The sequence below is a fragment of the Haplochromis burtoni genome, unplaced genomic scaffold, assembly GCF_018398535.1.
Source record: "Haplochromis burtoni strain Fernald_Lab_line unplaced genomic scaffold, NCSU_Asbu1 Contig_58, whole genome shotgun sequence".
In the NCBI taxonomy this organism is placed as follows: Eukaryota; Metazoa; Chordata; class Actinopteri; order Cichliformes; family Cichlidae; genus Haplochromis; species Haplochromis burtoni.
The window spans coordinates 585984-606355 of record NW_024582419.1 but is presented as its reverse complement, the minus strand read 5'-3'; positions in this window follow the sequence as shown (position 1 = coordinate 606355).

Below are 20372 nucleotides of genomic sequence, written 5' to 3'. Positions count from 1 at the left end.
TACACATTTTTGTGCAAGATTAATAAAATCTCTATTCACCTTAGTGGCTAAGAAGTCAGTTTCATTTACAATAAAGTGATGCAAATCAATGCTAAATATATATATACTGAGTGTCTACTACATACTAACAGCTATATAACATACCCTTTACCAATTTATACTAGTAGGAAATGAAACAGTGCTATATGACGTAAGGTGTCAAAACTAGATTGTGTCTACCAATTACACTTCCCTGATATTTAATACTTTGCTTACTTACTGAGACCATAGGGGCACTATTTAGGCTATTTAAAAACTCTAAAACTAATGTCAGCACAATAAGCTGTACCCTGCTTTGGTGGATTTTTATTATGTAGATGTGGGCATGTCAACATTTGCAAGCTGTCACTAAATGTTAATTGACAGCTACTGCTACTGCCGTTACCTTTGTGACCAAATTAAAACATCAGTTAAAACATCAGTTGACTTGAAGTATAAAGGCTAGTTTGCAGTAAGCATTTTTGTTTTTAAATAACTTTGAATCACTATTGGTAATTATAGGTGTTAGTTAACCCTATAATGCCCTTTGTGTCATATTTGAAACATGAGTTTCTGAGACCTATCTCATCAACATGACCAATACTTGCCATAATTTCAAAATGTTAAGGACAAAACTCTTTTTTTGTCTAAAATTAACATTTTTGTTAACAAAAAGTAACCAAAACGCATAATGTATCAAATATGATACAATAAATATATATTAAATATATAAGAAAAAAATTGGGATTTTGTTGTAAAGGTTAATAAACATCTGAGTTCCAAAAAATCAGAATTTTCTGGCTTTTTTTAATGGGTTAGGTCTTACGAGGTTTAGAGGACTTATTGTAAAGTCTAAAAGTACACTGTACCTCCTCTCTGAGAAGGTAATTAATGATTAAACATTAATGTCAGATAGACTGTTTCTTCATTCTAAATAGATCTGTAAGATGAGAGAATTCTTGGCCTGACCATACTGTAAAGTCATGGAATACGAAGGATTAAACTGGTGCTAATAGAAAATTCAAAATAGCAGCAAAGGCTGCATTTAACTGTTGCAGGCAATGAATGTTAAAAAGATTCATTGTAAAGAAATTTTCTATCGATATTAAAGTGGTAGACCACTGATTAACATACCTGGAGCAGTGCAGAGGTGCTAACAAGAATGAAAACATCAATTATTTAATTAAATTTGATTGGGTTTGCAATGTTGTGTTTTGACAACAGGGCTTAGTGACTTGACATCTTGATGAGAGCTCTCAGCTGTTAGTTATCAACCTTGACCTTTAAGCCATCCAGACACATACAGCTGCACAGCTCAACACTCTGAGCAAGTCTGTCTCTTAGCTCCAGTGCAATCTGCCACGGCCCAGTCATATTGAAAACCAATGTGGAGTCCACTGATAAATTAAGTTTTAGTTTTAGAGTACAACATGTGTAGTGTGGAGTTTGTGATTGAGAGAGGATTTACAATTAATGGTACAGCAGAAGAGATCAATTGCAATTAGGCATCTGTAACACAGTGTGGCTGATAAGCATCCCTACCATCGATCAACATGCCAGCAGTACGGTCTTGTGAACCTGACGCACTCTTTTGTGTCTCGCAGCAAATGTAATTGACCCCACAGGGTCACTGAACAAAGCACAGGATTTGTCATAGCGGCGGGATGATCTTTTACGTGAGGGGAAAATAGCAGGCTGTGCATTTGCAGTCATATTTATTTTTATGCAAATGTTCAGTAATCTACAAACACAGTGACACAGTTGGGGCAATATGGTGGCATGATGCTGTATGCTAATGCTGAACAAGAAAGCCGTGTCGTGAATTCTTCTGCATTCTCAGCACTGCTCAGCAATCCAAAGATTAGCTCATGGAGTAGATTCTCAAAACAGGCTGAAAATGTCAAGTCTAGTCTTTTGACATATTGGACTTTTTCACTTCTTACTGTCTGGGTAACAGTTGGATACTAAATGATATAGCTCTTTCCTCTTCTTTTCTATAAAACAATAGATGGTGCTTTCTGTATTTGACTTATTTTCACTGCGGTACTATAAACAATCCTGCTAACTAGTTAGATGCTGTCACTTGGTTAGACTTCTGGTGTATATTTTTTGGTTTTTACATAAAGGGAAATTGTATTTAAAGTTTAAAATGTATTTAATCGTAATGACCTGGTTTTGCCCAAGTCATTAATGAAACTTGGAATTCTCAAAGTAAAAAGTACAAAATCTGTTATGGGAAGACAAATAAATAATACATAGTACTGCAAAAAATGTCTTATCAAATGTTTTCTTGTTAAGTAATAAAACTTAATACTCTATTTGACTTTCATGACTTTGTAAAAGCATCACTGAAAGCAGTACACTAGCTATGGCCCCAGTCATAGAGATGGCTGGCAACAACTTGGGAACCTTTGTTTGCCTTTCGAAAATGTGTATTTCCCAACATGCTGGTGAGTAGTTGCTGGATCTTTAGGTCAGTAACTGTGAAATTAGTTGCTCCAGTCATGAAGGCCCTGGAGGCCTGTTAGTGACCCCCTGGCAGCCTTAGTCTAGTAGGGAAAAATGTGTAGTCCTTGACCAGTTGGCAAATGGTTGAAGGAGATTGCTGGGCAACTCTAGGTCAGTCTGACTTTACAAGAATTTTTTTGTCATTTCTATTAAATGTCTTAAATTTGCCACCATGTTACAGGGTGACACTAATTCAGAGCAGTCTTTGCTCAAATTATTCAGATGATTCTAAAATTTATTAAAGACTGACTGTAATTTTACTTCATGAACTCTTCAGTGGCACCAGTCTCAGCTGCAGAGACTGTGCTATGCCCTGAGTGATGCTGACCTAGTCAAAGGCTTCTAAGAAGGCAGGGGGGATTAAGACAGAAAAATGACTGTTCAAGAAATGATTGTGAGAGGAGTGGCTAAAGTAACAGAGACAGAGATAAGCTAAACTGAAGTATAGGTTCTACCAAAGCCAAATGTCATCATATGTCAAATTTATCTTCTTTCTTTACAAAGCTCAACATGTTAACATGGTAGCTGTTGAGCCTAAGGCTGAAAAAATACACAAGGGCTGCAAGAAAGCTGCCAATAATAATTTGTGCACATTCTTAAAAAGACTCTTGTAGACATTTTGTAGCCATGTGAAGTATAACTGCAGCCACAGGCGAAGGTGTAAGTGTTGTAAATATAGCTTCTCAGAAAACTGCAAGAAAGGAGGTTGGGATGGATGAGTAGGTCTTCACACAGTTGTGTGTAATTTTGTGAGTATGCATCCCATTTTCTAACAAAAGTGAATATTGATTTGTTTCATTTATGACACCATATCTTCTTCAACCACAGGCTTGGCAGATCAAAAATACAGTTTCCTTTGTTTTTGTCAAGCAGAGAATATTACACAGAAACTGAAAGCTCAAGACTGAAACTGCTGGGTCCAAAACCCAGGATCATGATATAAATAGTGAACTGCAAGAAGCTCTAATATTGAACTTTTCTCTTAATTAATTTGATATGCTACATACACAGTAGGGAAAACTATGTTTAATTTTTGGTCACTATACCTATATACAGGAATATAGTCAGAATACAACAATTTGCCAACCAGTTAAGCTAAGTCCCATGTTGCACTGCAACAGTTGCACTGATCAGAGCAACAACAGGTATTTATTTATTGTGATATTTTGGGTTAGATATCAGCCCAACGCCCGAGTGCCAAAAAAATGATTCCAAATGAATAAAAGTCTTGCTGTATCAATGTCACATGACAAAGTTTATGCAATGATTTAGGTGTCGCATAAAAAGTTATTTAACTCTGGCTAAATTTACTCCTCTTTGATGTCATTGTTTAAGTAAATTACAGCCGAGTGAAAGTAGACTTCACTGTCTTCAGATTTAAAAGATCCTTTTAACACTATTCTGTTTAGACTAAATAGGCTCGATACATTTTCTACTCAAACCTTCTTGGTATGGCAAAAAAATATGAGATCGGTGACCTTGACCTTGCATTGCTCTTGTAGATTAATACTATAATAGATTAAGTCTTCCCCCGAGCATTCACAGAGCTGATTTATGATTTTGAGATGTTTTTCCTGCAGCTATAAACCATAAAAGACTCTGATGTACTAAAGATGTCTGTGCCCATAAGAGACTACTCATTCAAACAAAAACAAACAAATAATAACACACCGTACAGTAATACTGTATGTTACTGTTAGATTGTTTATTAAAAGCTTGAATTGTACCTACAGGGTTAAAAAAGGACACAGCTGCCTTCAAAGCAGTGAGAAAAGGAGAAAACATCAGAAAGAAACGCCACAGCCTTGACATCCTGCTTTGTATGTAAGGATGGCACGTTTGCCCCCAATTATCCACCATATGCTTATTGTAAAATCAAGAAGTCTAATTGGTTTTTAACAATAGTCAATGTGCAACAAATTACCATATTATGAATAAATACATGGGCTGAAGTATTGTGCTTGCCTTCCCTTCATTTTCTATGAATCTACTATTGAGACTATTTATAAATACCTGCTTTAAATTCTTATTTATAGTGTATCAGTCTATTTTTTTAATCAGGTCCACAAATGCAAAATTGAAAGAGAGATCAGACCAAGTACTAAAATGCTTTCCAAGGCCTTGTGACTGATGAGCAAGTCAACTGTAGCATCAAATGTACAGTGACATGACCATGTGTTTTAAATTCATTAGATTTATTTAAGTACTTCTGATTGCAAGTGCAAGCTGAATATTTGTTCATTTCAAACTGTCAAATGAATAGCAGTCAGCTCTTAATAACCTCTTTAATGCAATAGTCATTATACTATTGTAGATCAAGGCCTAAAGAGAGCTTCTCTAAAAAGACAACTTAAAGCAGCGGTCTCCAACCTTTTTTGCGCCACGGACCGGTTTATGGCCGACAATATTTTCATGGACCGGCCTTTAAGGTGTCGCGGATAAATACAACAAAATAAAACTAGTACCGGTACCGAAAAAAAGAAAATTTATTCATAACACGCGTGAAAAGATCAAGGAACACCGACTAAACGATAAAAATGATAACAAAATAACGCTGAAAACCGATAAAAACCCTGAAAACTATACATTTCACACCTGAGCCTCAACTCTCGCGGCCCGGTACCAAACGACTCATGGACCGGTACCGGTCCGAGGCCCGGGGGTTGGGGACCGCTGACTTAAAGTGCTGAATTTCATTCACCTACTGGAGTCATGTGTATGGGGGCAAAATCTAACAGTGGATCATCATTATCCTTTGGTTTTGGGGAAAAAAACTTATTTGGACTCCCCTGTTGATTTATTTTTGTTAGGGGAATATAAGGCGATTTAATTTCTCTTATGCTAAAATGTAACAGTATAACTAAGAGTGTTAACCTTAAGTATTAGCTGGAGTAGCTTGCCATATGTAAACCCATACCTATTCAAATTCATGTTCAGTATCAGTACTGTGTTACATATATCCTTAGTTAATAATTTTGGATTTAGATGCCTGTAACTAAAGACAAAGTTCCCAAAGTGTTGTCACTATTTTAATTCAATTTAAAAACAAAGGAAACCCCATGTTTCAGTAGCTATTTTTTTGGGGTGACTGTGGCTCAGGGGGTTGGTTGGGCGCATCTGTCACCGAAAGGTTGCCGGTTCGATCCCCGGGCTCTCTGTCCTGGTCGTTGTGTCCTTGGGCAAGACACTTTACCCTACTGCCTACTGGTGTTGGGCCGATGGCGCGATATGGCAGCCTCGCTTCTGTCAGTCTGCCCCAGGGCAGCTGTGGCTACAACCATAGCTTGCCTCCACCAGTGTGTGAATGTGAGAGTGAATGAATAGTGGCATTGAAAAGCGCTTTGGGTGCCTTGAAAAGCGCTATATAAATCCAATCCATTATTTTTTTCAGGTATGTACTTTCTCTATGACTTTATCAGTTGCTCAGATCATTGTTGATGAATGTTGGCCCACTCTTCTATATAGCGTTACCTCAGTTCATGGAGGTTTGCTTATGTACATGTCCCACTATAGTATTTCAGTCATTAAGATGTGAACATGAAAAAGTCTTTGCAACACCCGGATTCATTTCTTTTTCAGCCACTCTGCTGTGGATTTTCTAATGTGCTTGAGCTATTGTTCAGTTACATTTCCCAGTTTGTGCCAAGCTTTAGCTCTCCAATGAGTAAATATACAGTTATACAGAGGGGGTCATGTTCAACTCAATGACTACATCTTCCCAGGTACCATGCCTGCAAAATAAGCCCAAATCATGACTCCTGCACCACCATACCAGAAACTTGATTTGAGTTGTTTGTGTTGATATTCTGTGTTTGGTGTTTGCCAAATGGGAACATTATATTGTATCTGTGCTATGTGTTTAAACATTCATACTTCAGTTATGTTTGTCCAAAACTCTTTTGTTTTGTGCACATGTGCAACTTCCGACCCTCTAAAATCTTTTCCAATTTGCGCATCTGTCATATAGCTCTTGTTTCTATTTGCTATTTCTCTGAGGGTTGCAATGAGGTGAATTTTCTGGGATGCCCCCTTCTGCGAACAGAGTAGAACCCAACTGAATGCTACAGACCAACAAAGTACCAGAATGCCTGTGAGTGGTCACATTTGCTAATGATCAGTTAATCGAGTGTATTTCATTTGTAGAAGGATTGTCTGAATCTTGCCATGACTCTGAGCAGGCCAACCAAAAACAGAGCTTAAAGATGCACCTAATGTACGTACAAATAACATAACATCAGCTGTATTCCCAGGATACATATTCAGCAGTGTTACCATGTTGACATGCAAACAAAGAACACATTTATTCACCAATTGTAATGTGGAGCTGGGGACACTTATGTAATTATACTTAATTGCACATACTTCTTTTGTGAGTTTTAAAGCTTTAAAGCTTTTGTTCTGATTTATAACTGGCATAGTTACCCCTTTTTTTTTTATTTTTATAGTTCAACTGTCATGTTTCTGTCCAGAAAATGTATTTTTTCACAAGAATCCCAGTGAAAATAATACTTGCTGATATCATTCTTTTTTAAATTAAACCAGGGTACAACTATAACTGGTGAGCTGGTTAGTCTGATTTTCGTAGCCTAATTATGTTCCAAGGAATTTTTTATTTATACAGCCTTACTTATAGTTGCTTACCTATCTTTCAGTCATTACTGGACAGCAGCAAGTACATCAGTGTTGCTTATTGGCTGAGAATTTTTATCACTCCACTATTCGGTGTAAGCTGCCTGTATTTGTTACTGTTCTGTGTCATCTTTGAATCACTGTGAGTTAATGAGATATAATCTAAGCTTCTATCTCTTGTCATTATGAAATAAACGGAGACAGTTCAACTATTGCAATTATTCAATTGATTGTGATGATACTGATGTTCCCACGCTTTTATTCTTTGTGAGCCATGATGCAATAGTTGCACGAGGTGCATTAATAAATTATTACACAAATATAAATGCCAACAAGCTGTGTGACATATGAATATGCTTATGAGTCTACTCAACTTTAATATTTTAAATGGTTTGAAACTTTACTAATGATGCTATTTTCTTTTTCAGCCAGATGCATTTCAGACTGACAGAACTAGATAAAATAAATTTCAAGTGTCATTTGACAACCTCGGAGATACTGGCTCCGCTCTAGTCTTAACTTGTACCGATTGACGGAGCCACAGACGAGGTCAACTCAGCTGATTATGAATCAAACCAAAGAGGGCAAGCTCAGATCAAAAGGAAAGTTAGAAGGGGTAGAGATTTGCAAAGTCAATCCTCACCACCCTGTTAGCTTCAGATACACTCTTTGATAAGGTCTTTGGATCGATACACTGATGGACACGGTGACAGAGACAGGTTGGTTATGTACTCCCAAGAGCAAGGGTCTTTTGATGTTTTGTGCTGTTACACCTACTGCTTACTGCTGCCTACAGCCTTGGACCTGTATTGAATATTTTGAGTATGTACTTTGCAGCTCTGTTGAACAAAGTCCCATAGATGCTGAAGCTGTGTGCTAAGTCTAAATGCACCAGCTTGCAATGACATTTCTGCTGGTAACACTTTATAACAACTATTGTTAATATATATGAATTGATTGAAGTTAATCACTAATAACTATTTGCCTCATATATTTGTATTGCTATACTGCAAATTTGTTATATTGGTCTATGTAAGGGTATTGTTCATAGCTTACAATAAATCAGTAACTGTAGATGATAAGAAGTATATTCAAAGAGATTACATTTTACATGATATTATATATATTGTAACAAATACCAAATCTCAATATCTTTTGATTACAAATGTTAAATAAGTACACCCTCATTTAAAAAGGTTTTTAATGCAGTTGCTTTGTCTCTGTCAATGAGAGACTCTCATGTGTCCTTTAAACTCTGTACCGTGACCGGTCACAGCAATAGTGAGACCAGTCTTACTCACAAGTTTTCACATACGGCTGTAGGAGATGGGCCCCTTGATACTGTAACTGGACACCCATTAGGGTTTATTGGTTGGGTTAGTGCTTCTCTGCTTAGACTCTTTCCCCCACAAACAGTGCTTGTATAAGTGGCAGAAAATGTATACATGAATGGTTATATATAATATTTATTACTGATCATTATCAAAAAGGTTTTCATAGTAAAGTGGTTTACACATTCACCTAATAAGTGAAAGCTCCCTCAGGGGATTTCATGGAGAAGGTCATCCGGCGTAAAAATCTGCCAAATCAAATATGTGGAGCACTTCGCTGCGGTGATTAAGGGAGTAGTCTTAACCATGTTTGTTTGACAGAAATGTTTGATTGTCCATATACTACTGGATTAGTACAGCGTATAGCATCAGATGCTTTTAGATTTGTTTCTTTTTCAGGTATTTTTTTTGCTTTTGTAGAAATTTTAATGTAGATCTGTTAATAAAGACAGAAAGGAACAGTTAAAAAGAAGGATTTGGCTCTACTTGTACTATAATCGCTCTATCAGTTGCTTTGTGTCTTTGATATTGCTGAGAGATCGAGCATTTTTCTTGTTGAAAAGCTGCTGTAAGGTCACATAAGATGTTATACAAGTGTTTGGGTAATTTGTGTCCTTTCTAAATCTTACATGCAACACTGACAATATCCACATTTAATTAATTATCCATAATACCGATCAATAAATAGTTTCCTTATTCAACAATGCATCTTCTTCATTAGCAACATTTTGAACTGCAAATGTAACCTTAACTGTAACCTCACTGAAATGCAACAAAACGCAAAGCTTTACACTGTGGAAAATGCATTGAGCTGAACTGCAGATGTGCGCAGAAATACTGTTTTGCCCACAACTCTGATGGAGATTCTGCTGTTAGGTCATCAACAAAAAGGAAGCCAGCTACCCCCCCTCCAGCTACCCCCCCCTCCCCTCCACTTCTTACCCCTCACAGACTCTCTCTGTTCTTATCAGCAGGAGGGAGATTGAAAGTTTCAATTGGGTTTATCGTATCAATTGTCCAGACTGACATTCAGTGTAAGGTTTGGCAACATTGTCATGGCCAAGGAAAAATTCACTCGAAACAAAGTTGCAAAGTACTTGTGACAGAGATGCAAGTCAGGGTGACAAAGAGTGAGTTCAATGTGCAATTCAAGGATCTCTCTCAATAAAGTTTGTAAATGTGATGTAGGTTAACTGATATGATAAAAAAAAAAATGATTGCACTGCATTTAAAAATTACAACTATGACCCATAAGAAGTACAGACTCTCAGCTTTAATTCAAGGGACAAAAACACTACATTAAATATTGAAAAATTAAAGCTATTTTTAAACATAATTCCATGTTGTCAAGAGCTCAAATATATAATTGGACAAATTAACATTAAAATGGACCCTGTGATAGACTGCCTATGCAGGGTGTACCCTGTATTTCATCCTGTGACAGCAGGGATAGGCTCCAGTACCCTTGTGGCCCTGAATTGAAAACGAGTTTAAGAAAATGGATGGATGGATAAATAAAGTGGTTCTTTGTCATTTTTATGCTAATTTAGTATAACCCTTTTATTTTATTTAAAGCTAACTAATATCACTGCACAATCATTTGCAAGGTGTAGTCAAAATTCTGGGTGTTCTGTTCCAAAAAGAGAACTAACTTGAGCTCTGTTACCAGGTTAACAGTCTTTCTGAACCTAACCTGCTCACTGTCAGGTTTTCTTAAACACTCCTGCTACAATGAAGAACCTATCTGATGCTGGGTTTCATATCTTCATTCATATAGTTGAAATCAAAGCACATATCAAAGCACATTTATTTGCAAAAGTTTACATCTTCCCAAACACTGAAATCCCAGTTATATGATCACTTAATTGTTATATTCAATGTGTGGACTTTAATAATCAAGGATATAGACACTGAACACTGGACATGGTTTAATTATGAGCTCAGCAAAAACTCTATAGGAATGACCGTTGAAGTCAGTCTATGACTTCCAGGACCTAAGTCTAGATTGTCGCAACACTTCAATGAACCCCAACCAAAAAAAGAAAGAAAAAAACTCACCTGTGGCATAGCCAAGGAAAATTCTTAATCTTTTTCTTTCTAGAATTCCAGAAATTCTCAATTTTATTACATTGAGTAACACAGAACGTAGGCCAAGTTATTTTAAATAGTATTTAAAAAATAGCATATGCATGGCATATTCATAGACTTACTATGACTCTGCATTATCTTCGGTAATCCTCTATCAATACCAATTAAAAGGCTCCAGTTCTTCCAGTATAAATCAGTGGAATAGCTATATCAGCTACTCAAAAACAACCAGTTTTTTAACTTTTTACATGTATTTCAGTTCGAATGCTAAAACAGTTTTAATTTAGCTCTACAATAGAGCTCTAATGGCACTGCTCATCATTGTTCCACTCATTGATGCTAATTGTGCTAGCTCCAGGCTTCTTCTGACATCTCATTAGCTTAGCCCAGCAATTAATTATGCAGCATTTATTTATTTATTTATTCTTACCATGACTCACCGACTGAGAGGTCCATGCAGGAGGATTCAGAAAGCAAACATCTGGAAGCTTATAAAAAATATTAACTTTTAGCGCTTTGCTCCTAATCAGTTTATCAGTTTTACTTTAATTTTTTTGTCTTGTAAGTTGGTGTAAGATGGTGTGCTGCCACTACTGGATAATATTCTAAAGAGACCAATACATTTAACATTGGCAGTTTTGTCCCTTTTGGCTGGTGATGAGACTGTGACATTACCTACTTAGAAGTGTTTAAATATGACAGTCATGACCTGGGTATGGTGCAAGAAACCCCTTATTTGCTTAGCAACATCCGAAATCATCCCTATTTTTTTGTATTTATTCAGAAACATAGCAGTGACATACCTCAGAGCATACCTTTACACTGAAAGCTCTTGTGAAAATAGAAAAAAGAAAAAAAATGTATCACTTTTTTTTGCAATTAAATCTTATTTTATACGAATGATGCAGTTTAGAATGCTTCAAATACAGCATGTAACTAATGTGCTTCACATTGAATTTACAACTATTACTTATTTTCAACTCTTCACAGAAGTCTCTAATATAATAATTTGACAGGATAATTGCTGTAAACTTAAGTCTCTGCAGTACAATTTATGCATACATAAGCCAGTAAGGTGACAGTCTGATTACCAGCCAAGCATAACCAGCCAGTATCACCAACCATCACCTAAACACATTTATTAACAGATACTAGAGGCACAGATATGCACTACTGCATCTCTAGACAGGTGAGGACTCATTAATCACAGTTTGTAGCACTGCTTTGTACTTTGTTTTCCTCCAAATAGGCTCCCACTTTACAACATTAACCAGCGAAAATTAGTGAATGAGAACATAAACTCATTAGAAAGTGAGGTTACTTAGACAGATTGAATTATTTAAATATGTTCTGAGGTAGAAGTAATTTCAACAATTAAATAGTTACATTGTATTAATGTTAGCAATGCTTTTTTGTTTTATTTGCTTTTATTATTATGGCCCGATTGTACGTGTTCAGTATTATTTTTAGTGAAACACGTGACCACATTTGGGTGTGATGCTCAGCAGCTGATTTGTAGGTATGAGAGGTGTACAGTTGTAACAGCAGTGATTCAATTTAATTTCCATTTTCTCAGCAGGGACACTGTACATCATACACACTGACATTCTGCCCAGAATTGAGTTTGATTCACTTCAGCTTGGAATGAATTATTTCTATGTTTTTGAAGTAACAGCTCTAAAAAAATGTAAAAGAAACAAACGCCTGCGGGAAACTGGGTTTGTGATGGAAATTGATTAGTTGGGCTCTAAAAAGAGAAATGGATACAAATGTTTCACTAATAGTGTTATTTGCTGCCTACTTAATGTCACAACCACATTTTTTACAATCTTACACATTGCAATGGAAAAATGTCATACTCCCTGGATTTGTCCTTGTATTATTTATTTGATATAATGCTTTAACATTAGAAACATCTATATCTGTGCATGTCAGGCTTAAGCATGGGTGAGTTAAGGCCTAACTTTAAACTAGATACTTCTGTTTGTCTCTGCAAAAGCAAGAATAAATCATCTTCTGATGTTTGAGGTGAACGGAGCATCCCGAAAATAGGTGAATGTCTAAAATAGATGAAAAACTTTAAATGAGAGAAAGAAAAATTACCTTTCTGCACTGTTAGTGTTCCCAGCATTCTGCAATTAGTCTTTCGTCAATTATAGTGTAATAATTTGTCATTAATGTCTGTAAAATGTCAACTTTTTTCAGAGCATAAAATGTGGATAATTTAATAATTTCCAGCTTCACCAACTCCTTAAAAAAACAAGGAAGGATAGAAGCAACTGAGTGAGAGCAGACTTCCAGCTAGAGAGAAACACACAAATGTCCAATAAATCTCCCAAACTATTATAAAATATTAGCTAATCTTTTTACAATTCAGAATGACACGGATGGGGATTTTTTAACAGGTGCATTACTGCTGAAGTGCCTTAGGGGCAGAGATTAGGTGCTGCGCCAATGCATGACTGCAGGACTGAATGAATAATGCCATGAGCTGAGTATTACTGTGACTCGCTACTATGAAGATGGATTTGGCTGCAATCTGAATGTCAATATTTAAGCTTATACTGTCTGTCCCAAACTGACATTTGTTCACCTTCTAGATATTTTTTGCAGCTTATGAAAATCATGTCAGAATTTGCAGTTATTTGCAAACTCATCTCATTTACCATAGAGCAGCCAGTGTGTTTTCCACTGTATAAACATATCTATACATTAACTTCTTGCACAGTTTGTTAAAATGATACTTTTTAGGAGGTTGTGAGAACTGTAAAGAATCAGAGAATCAACTGGAATGTCACCTACCGAAGCTCCAAGATAAGGAGCAAAAATCAAGGTGGCAAAGGCTAACAAGGCATGCTGTTCTCATCACTTGTTAACCTGAGTCATAATGCCCTTTGGCAAGGATTTTCAAGATTCTCAGATGAGCTGCTTGTGGCTATAACAAGTGGCTTCTCTATCTTTTCTGTATCTATATCTCTAATATTCTCCGGTTACAGATATAATAAAACAATGTACCTGTAGTCAAAATTGTAATTACTAAATGTAAGAAACACAAATGTTAATCTAGAGCATGCAAATAAACCTTTAGGTAAATAATGTGCACCTCTATACTGCCTCCACAAAGCAATTTATAATGAGTTTCTCATTAACTCACACACACACCAGTGCCTGCCATGCCTGCTATCAGGAGCAACTTGGGGTTCAATGTTTTGCCCAAGGAAACTTCAGCACATGGTTCATCTGAAGACTGAACCATGAGCCCTTCAATTAATGGACTGCCCTCTCTACCACCTGAGCCACAGCCACTGGGTTCATGTAATGGCCAGTCTGGGAACTCATAGCTTCATAGTCTGCTGACTTAGTCACGAGCAGCAACCAGAGCTGAGAAATTAAGGCCATGTGGATGTGCCAAAAATACCACTTCCATAATGGCCACTTGAGGCTGTCTCCAAATGTGGATCAATCCCCAGAGACTCTGATGTTAAAATGCTCAACTTTACAGCATTAAAAACATGCATACAGCCTGTTTTTGGACTCTGTGGATAGTTTCCTCTTTCAACTTTAGAGCTTGGTGAATTAATTTATAACTCCTCCATCTGGATACTGGTGGTAGGGGCATGGCCACTTTGACTGACAGGTCTCGTTCAATTATACTAACAGCCAAATTGTGAAAGATGAAGTCCATGACAGCGGTTACTTCCCAGTTTCACATGCGGTTGAGCTATAATGTACTGCTTTTCAAGGTTTCAGGTATAGTCAGTGATTATGTGAGCCAAGACCTCCTGTTGTGCATGTGTATCTTTATTTACCAAAGCAACTAAATTAGAAAAAGAAACCTACATTGTCGTGAGAACATTGGCAATGGCTTCGAAATTGCATTTGCTAAAACTTGACCGCCCGATCAAACATCCACAAAGAAGATCTGATACTGCAGTGAGACTCAGAGGCTTTGACGGGTAGAAAAAAAGTTGAGTTCAAATTGCTTTGTAATTGAATTTATTTATTAGGATGTAGCTGCCAAAATAAGCACTGTCAGAGATTTTGTGAACTAATTTAAATGTAAGATTAAGCTTGTGTTTTTATCATAATTTTAGCTTCATATTGCTATTACTCTGCAATCAACTTTTAATAATTAACTGGACTGATGATTAGCGCCAGAGAGTTAGAGATTAAACATCTATGGACTATGTTTAAAAAGCATTTTGCTAAACATGCTGAATGGCTGCTATAGTATTTAACCATAAGGAAGCTGTTCCATCTGGATGTGCAGTTATTCTGTGCTTGTAACATGCATATATGCACAGGGGTTTCTTTTAGAAATGTACCAACTGTCAAATCCTCTAGCACAGCATGTTAGTCATTTTCCCGGTAATGGATCTCATAAGCAATGCACTCTATAGAAAGACCTTGACAAACAGTTCTTAACAGCTCCGCCCATGGAACAGCTGTCTACCAGCAATACCAACACAAATCACTCATTAATCACCTGTTTGCCTTAAATACTGCAGCCCAGAAATGGCCAGAAAGGTGCCAGCAATTTTATGCTTTCATTAACAGGTTACAGTGATGATTACCTAGAGGGCACTTGAAGGTGATATTCAAGTTTTTTCACAGTTCAGAGATTAAGTATCTACCCCGAGCAGAAAAGCTGTGCTGGAGCATCAGCGGCTTCATAATAGACACATTCTGTATGCGATACAAAGATAGGGAGCCACTGCTCTGACAGAGATGAGATCTCAAAGGAGCTGAGATGTTGACATAGTCACTGTTGTCCTTATATAACGCGTTCCCGCAGGTCTTAGACTTACCACTTTTGTTCATGTCCCCAGAGGTGGCTGCTTTTCCCACCAACTCAAGGTAGAGGACATTGCCGGGACACAGCAGCTTATACATGTTAATGTTCCCTTTTTCCTATTCTACTCCTGTTAGATTGATGGCTCAGCAGTGGTTCTCATTGATCAATCAGACACAATCTGCGTCTCAAATGAACCCAGGCCAGAGGGATTGTGCATTCTTCCAGGGGAACCACATCCCTAAGGGCATGACAGTATGGTGCACTGGATCGATCGTTTTCAACTTTTTTTGTATAAATACTTTGTAACCTTGCTAATTTATTATCTTAATTTCTCGGTGAGAAAACCACAATAGGCGCCACCCGTCCTGCTAACATAGGCTCGGCTTATAATTTTCATCTTTGCGGTCAAGGCTGGTGAAGGATTACGGGAATGATGAGAATTAATTATGCATTTCATCAGCATGATGGATACCACACGTTAACTCAAAACTATATTTCCCCTGAGAAGAGAGAGAGAAGTCGACTCATTCCTTGAATGGATCCTCTGAGCAATGCTGTCAGTTCAGAGGAGGAAACTTTGTTGACATTTAATTGAAAAGAATTAATATGACTTTCTTTCCACAGTGGCTGCTGTAGGAGACATTACATTTGTTATCTAAGGTACTTAACAGCATGCAGAGAAATTCCTAAAATAACACATTTTGATTTTAAAGATATGTAACTATTTAGAATACATAGAATAATTGGACGTTTTTATTTAAAAGCCCTTTATCACTTCAAGTACTGCAGATTTTTGAGTTATTCTTCTGAAACCATTAAGTTTAGGACACATTTAGAGTGTATACAATGCCACTCAGCCTCTAAGAGGCAAATCATATTAACCTGTCATCATTATAATTAGCAGAATATATCTTTCCTAAAAAACAAACAAAAAAAACTGAAACAAACAAAACAAAAACTGACTTTTTCGTTTCGTTTCGAGCCATAGAAATGCTTTTAAATATGTTTTTAGTTAATGTTAAAAACAACAACAAAAAAGAAAAAACATAATAATAGGGACAGACTGTAAAGAAACATCTATGTATTGTGTTACAGAGATATCAGCTGAAGCTGAAATTGGATTGGACTGTATTCCTGTGTAATATCACTTTAAACCACAAGATGGTGCAACGAGCCAGCGTAGCATCAACATGATACATACAAATTAGTTTCAGCCTAATATTTGTAGTGAATTAAGTACAGAGTGAAGGATGTATAATTTTCTAAAAATGTGCATTGAAAACATAAGTCATTTTTTTTCAAAATCGAAATATAAAAACACAATAATATCAACAATTCATAAGTGCTAAGACGAATGCACAGCTAACTTGGGGGGGATCAGATGGACTAGAACCTTGTGTTAAAGCACTGTCACCATTTGTTTAACACTTTTATGAAATTTTGCCCTGAGACGGGCTGGCGACCTGTCAGGGGTGTAGCCTGTGCCTTTTGCTCTGAGACAGCTGGGATCAACCCCCGCGACCCTGAAAAGGAGAAGCAGAAACAAATAGATGGATGGATTAAATTTTGTGTAATATTTGTATTAGACTATGTTACCTTTATGAGTGCATTCCACTTAAAGTCAGCAATATTCAATATGGATTGTCTACAATAAATGTATCTGTTAATCAATCCATCCATCCACCCATTTTCTTCCACAGTAGCCAATCCCAGCTGTCAGGGTTAGGTGGGATACATGTTTTACAGGTTGAAAGTCTGTTGTAGAAATACCAGTGAACCTAATCTCATTTCGTATCTTTAGGCTATAGGAGCAATCCAGAGTACCCATAGAGAATCTGTGTAAGCACTTGGAAACTCCATATGGAAAGGCCCCATTCCTCGAATGGATCCCTTACCGTAAGTCCTTTCTTGCTGTGAAACAACAATCCTAACCACTATACTACTTTTTATCTGTGACGTATCAAGTGACCGCAGCTTACAAATAAATATAACATGAGTATCCAACAGCACAGAGCACTCTTGTGCAACTACCTTAATTCTCACTCATTGAGCAAATTTGTGCTACTGTGCAACTTTCCACCTAAAGCTATAAATATTTTATGAATGGTAAGACTTTAAGTGATAATTGAAATAGAATACATGAGACTCCAGAGGTTTTCCCTTGCTGCCCACGAGTGCTGAGTTATTTCTCACTTGTGCCACATTCATGAAGGATCTAGAAAACTTAACTAACTCATCCACCAGAAGCTAGTCAAAAGTTGGCTGCCAGCTACTCATTAACTGATTGTGTTTTTGGTTCAAATAATGATATACGAAATAACATACTGCAAGCTAGGAAGAAATCTAGATACATTAAGATACAGATTAAGTCTGGATTAGTTAAACTTTAGCTAAGGAAATAACCACGTCTTTTTGCACAATCATTACTTATCATCAGATAAGCAATCTTGTTGTTGCTTGCATTTATATCCTTGAGCAGTGTTTACAAGTCTTTGCAACCTTTCTTTTGTGACCCAATTTCGTTTCCTCCATCAGCTCTGGCACTTGACAAATACGTAGTCTCATGCGGAGAAGGCAGGGAGTGGGAGAAGATGCTGATGTTTCCTGTCGAACACGGAGATCCACCTCAGGCAGCGTCAGCTCTGTCCTTATTTGTCATAAGTTTTCCCATGGCTAAAGACAAAGGCCAAAGAACGTATGAGGAACATGCATTTTTAATGTGACATCCTCATCAAATTCACCACAGTGGACTGAACTGAATGCCAATGATGTTTTATTTTCCCTCCAATTACAGAAACACAGTGCAACAAGGCAAATGCAAGCTGTGAAGGACAGTTTAGAACTCAATCTCTTGTGAACTGAACTTGTGAACTTTTTTGCGGTTGATTAATTTTTACAGTATTTTTTCCCAAAAGATTGTCAGTCACTTATCACAGTCTTTAAATAATGGCGAAACACATTGGTTTAATGTCAAAGCCACATTATTCCCATTTTGTACCTCTTGCAAAGAAAATGATGTCTTCATTGATAATGAATAATGCAGGATACTATATAAACAAGCAGTGTATCACAATTAGGTGTTACATTATTTATATAGCATCACATTCTGTTGAATGCTGATTTGACCAGACTCACCTTTATCTTGTTGCGAATATGCTGACCATTACCCTGTGCCCATTATTTGACAGCGCTGAAATGTCACGAGAGACTGAGAGATAGTCGGATTCACTGCTGTGTTCAGAGAGAGGACGAGAGCAGGAATGTAAATATTTCTTGCTGGCACTAAACCGTAGCTTTCATCTCTGATGTTCTTTTCAGTGGTCGCACCACACTCCATCATTATAATGAGGGAGGCTCAATTAGACAAGGTCTGCAATGGGGGTTTTAAATGTCACAGTGCAGGTCCTGACATTTCTCTGTTTGATATGGAATCAGAATGGGAGTGGAGTTCACAGGGAGAACTAATCTCAACTCCTGAAATAACAAATTCCACCCTGTCACAAAGCTCTGAGGGAAGGCTGGTGTGGTCACTTTGGAGACATTTAAACCCAGCAATCCTAGCTTGGCCTTCTTAGATCTTACTAATGATGGAATCTATTTGCATTGTTTAACTTTGTAATTAGCCCTCTGCGGTTTGTGTTTACAGGAACCATGCATTTTATCCAAAAGGTAATTGGTTTGTTACATAAATAGACTCGAGAATTACAAACTTTTAAGTTGTGGTAATTGGAGTCACCACCATTAATGTTTGTCTTCAAGCATACTTTACAGTGATCCTACTGCTACTGTTACTATTATCATGATGGTGTTATAATCTGTCTCAAGAGGCTGGCTAGATGGCACTATCAGTAACTTGCTGCAAAATAAATTCCATATACTTACTGGATATTCCATTAATTGCACTTCTTAGCTGCTTGTTACTGCAAATATCTAATCAACCAATTACATGACAGCATTGCATACCATGTAGCAATAATCGAGACAAATTCAAAACAGGCACGAGCATGTCTAGGAAAGGTAATTTAAATTACTTTGAACGTGCCATGTTGGCTGGCTGTTCTGAATCAAAGAAACTGCTGATCTATTGGGATTTTCCCACATAACTCTCTATAGTTTACAAAGAAAAGAGAAAATATCCAGGAAGCAGCAGTTCACTGGGAGAAAATATCTTGTTAAGGTCATCAGGGGCCATATGAGAATGGCCACACTGCTTCAAGCTGTTACTGGTGCCAAGGAAAGCACAAGTAACTCAGATAACCACTTACTTACAACAAAGGTATGCAAAGAGCATCTCTGAATGCACAACACGTCCAGCCTTGAAGCAGATGGGCTACAGCAGCAGAAGATCACACACAGGTACCATTCCTGTCAGCTAAGCAACTGTCAACAGCAAACCCAAGCTACAATTTTACAATTTCAAAAATTGTACAAATGTTGGAAAAAAATGTTGCCTGGGCTGGTGAGTCTCAATTTGTGACATGCAGATGGTAGGTCTGAATCTGGTGTAAAAAATATGAAAGCATGGATCCATCCTGCCTTGTATCCACAGCTCAGGTGCCGGTGATGTAAAGGTGTGGAGGATATTTTCTTGGTAGACTACTCAAACTAGGTTCTTCAACATGACAAGAAATTTACATTAGAACAATGACCATAATGCACCTTTGGGATGTGGGGAAAGGGGCGACTCACATCATGAATGTGCAATATACTATTACGTGATACTCTCATTTCTCAGGAAGAGGTACCTAATAAAGTGGCCAGTGCACGTAAAAGGTAAAAACTTAAGCAGCAGGTTATGTATACTGTATGTAAAAGTCTGAATTTCTTCAGCTTCAGTAAAGTCCAACTCTGGAAGAAGGAGCCACACTTTTTATTTAAGTAGAACAAATAAAGCAAAAATAATGTTAAAGTCTTTCAGTGAAATAAAAAAAGGAAGTGGAAGAAAATGAAATGAAGGACAGATGTTTCCAAATTATGTGGTGGCAGAAAATAAAATAAAAGGA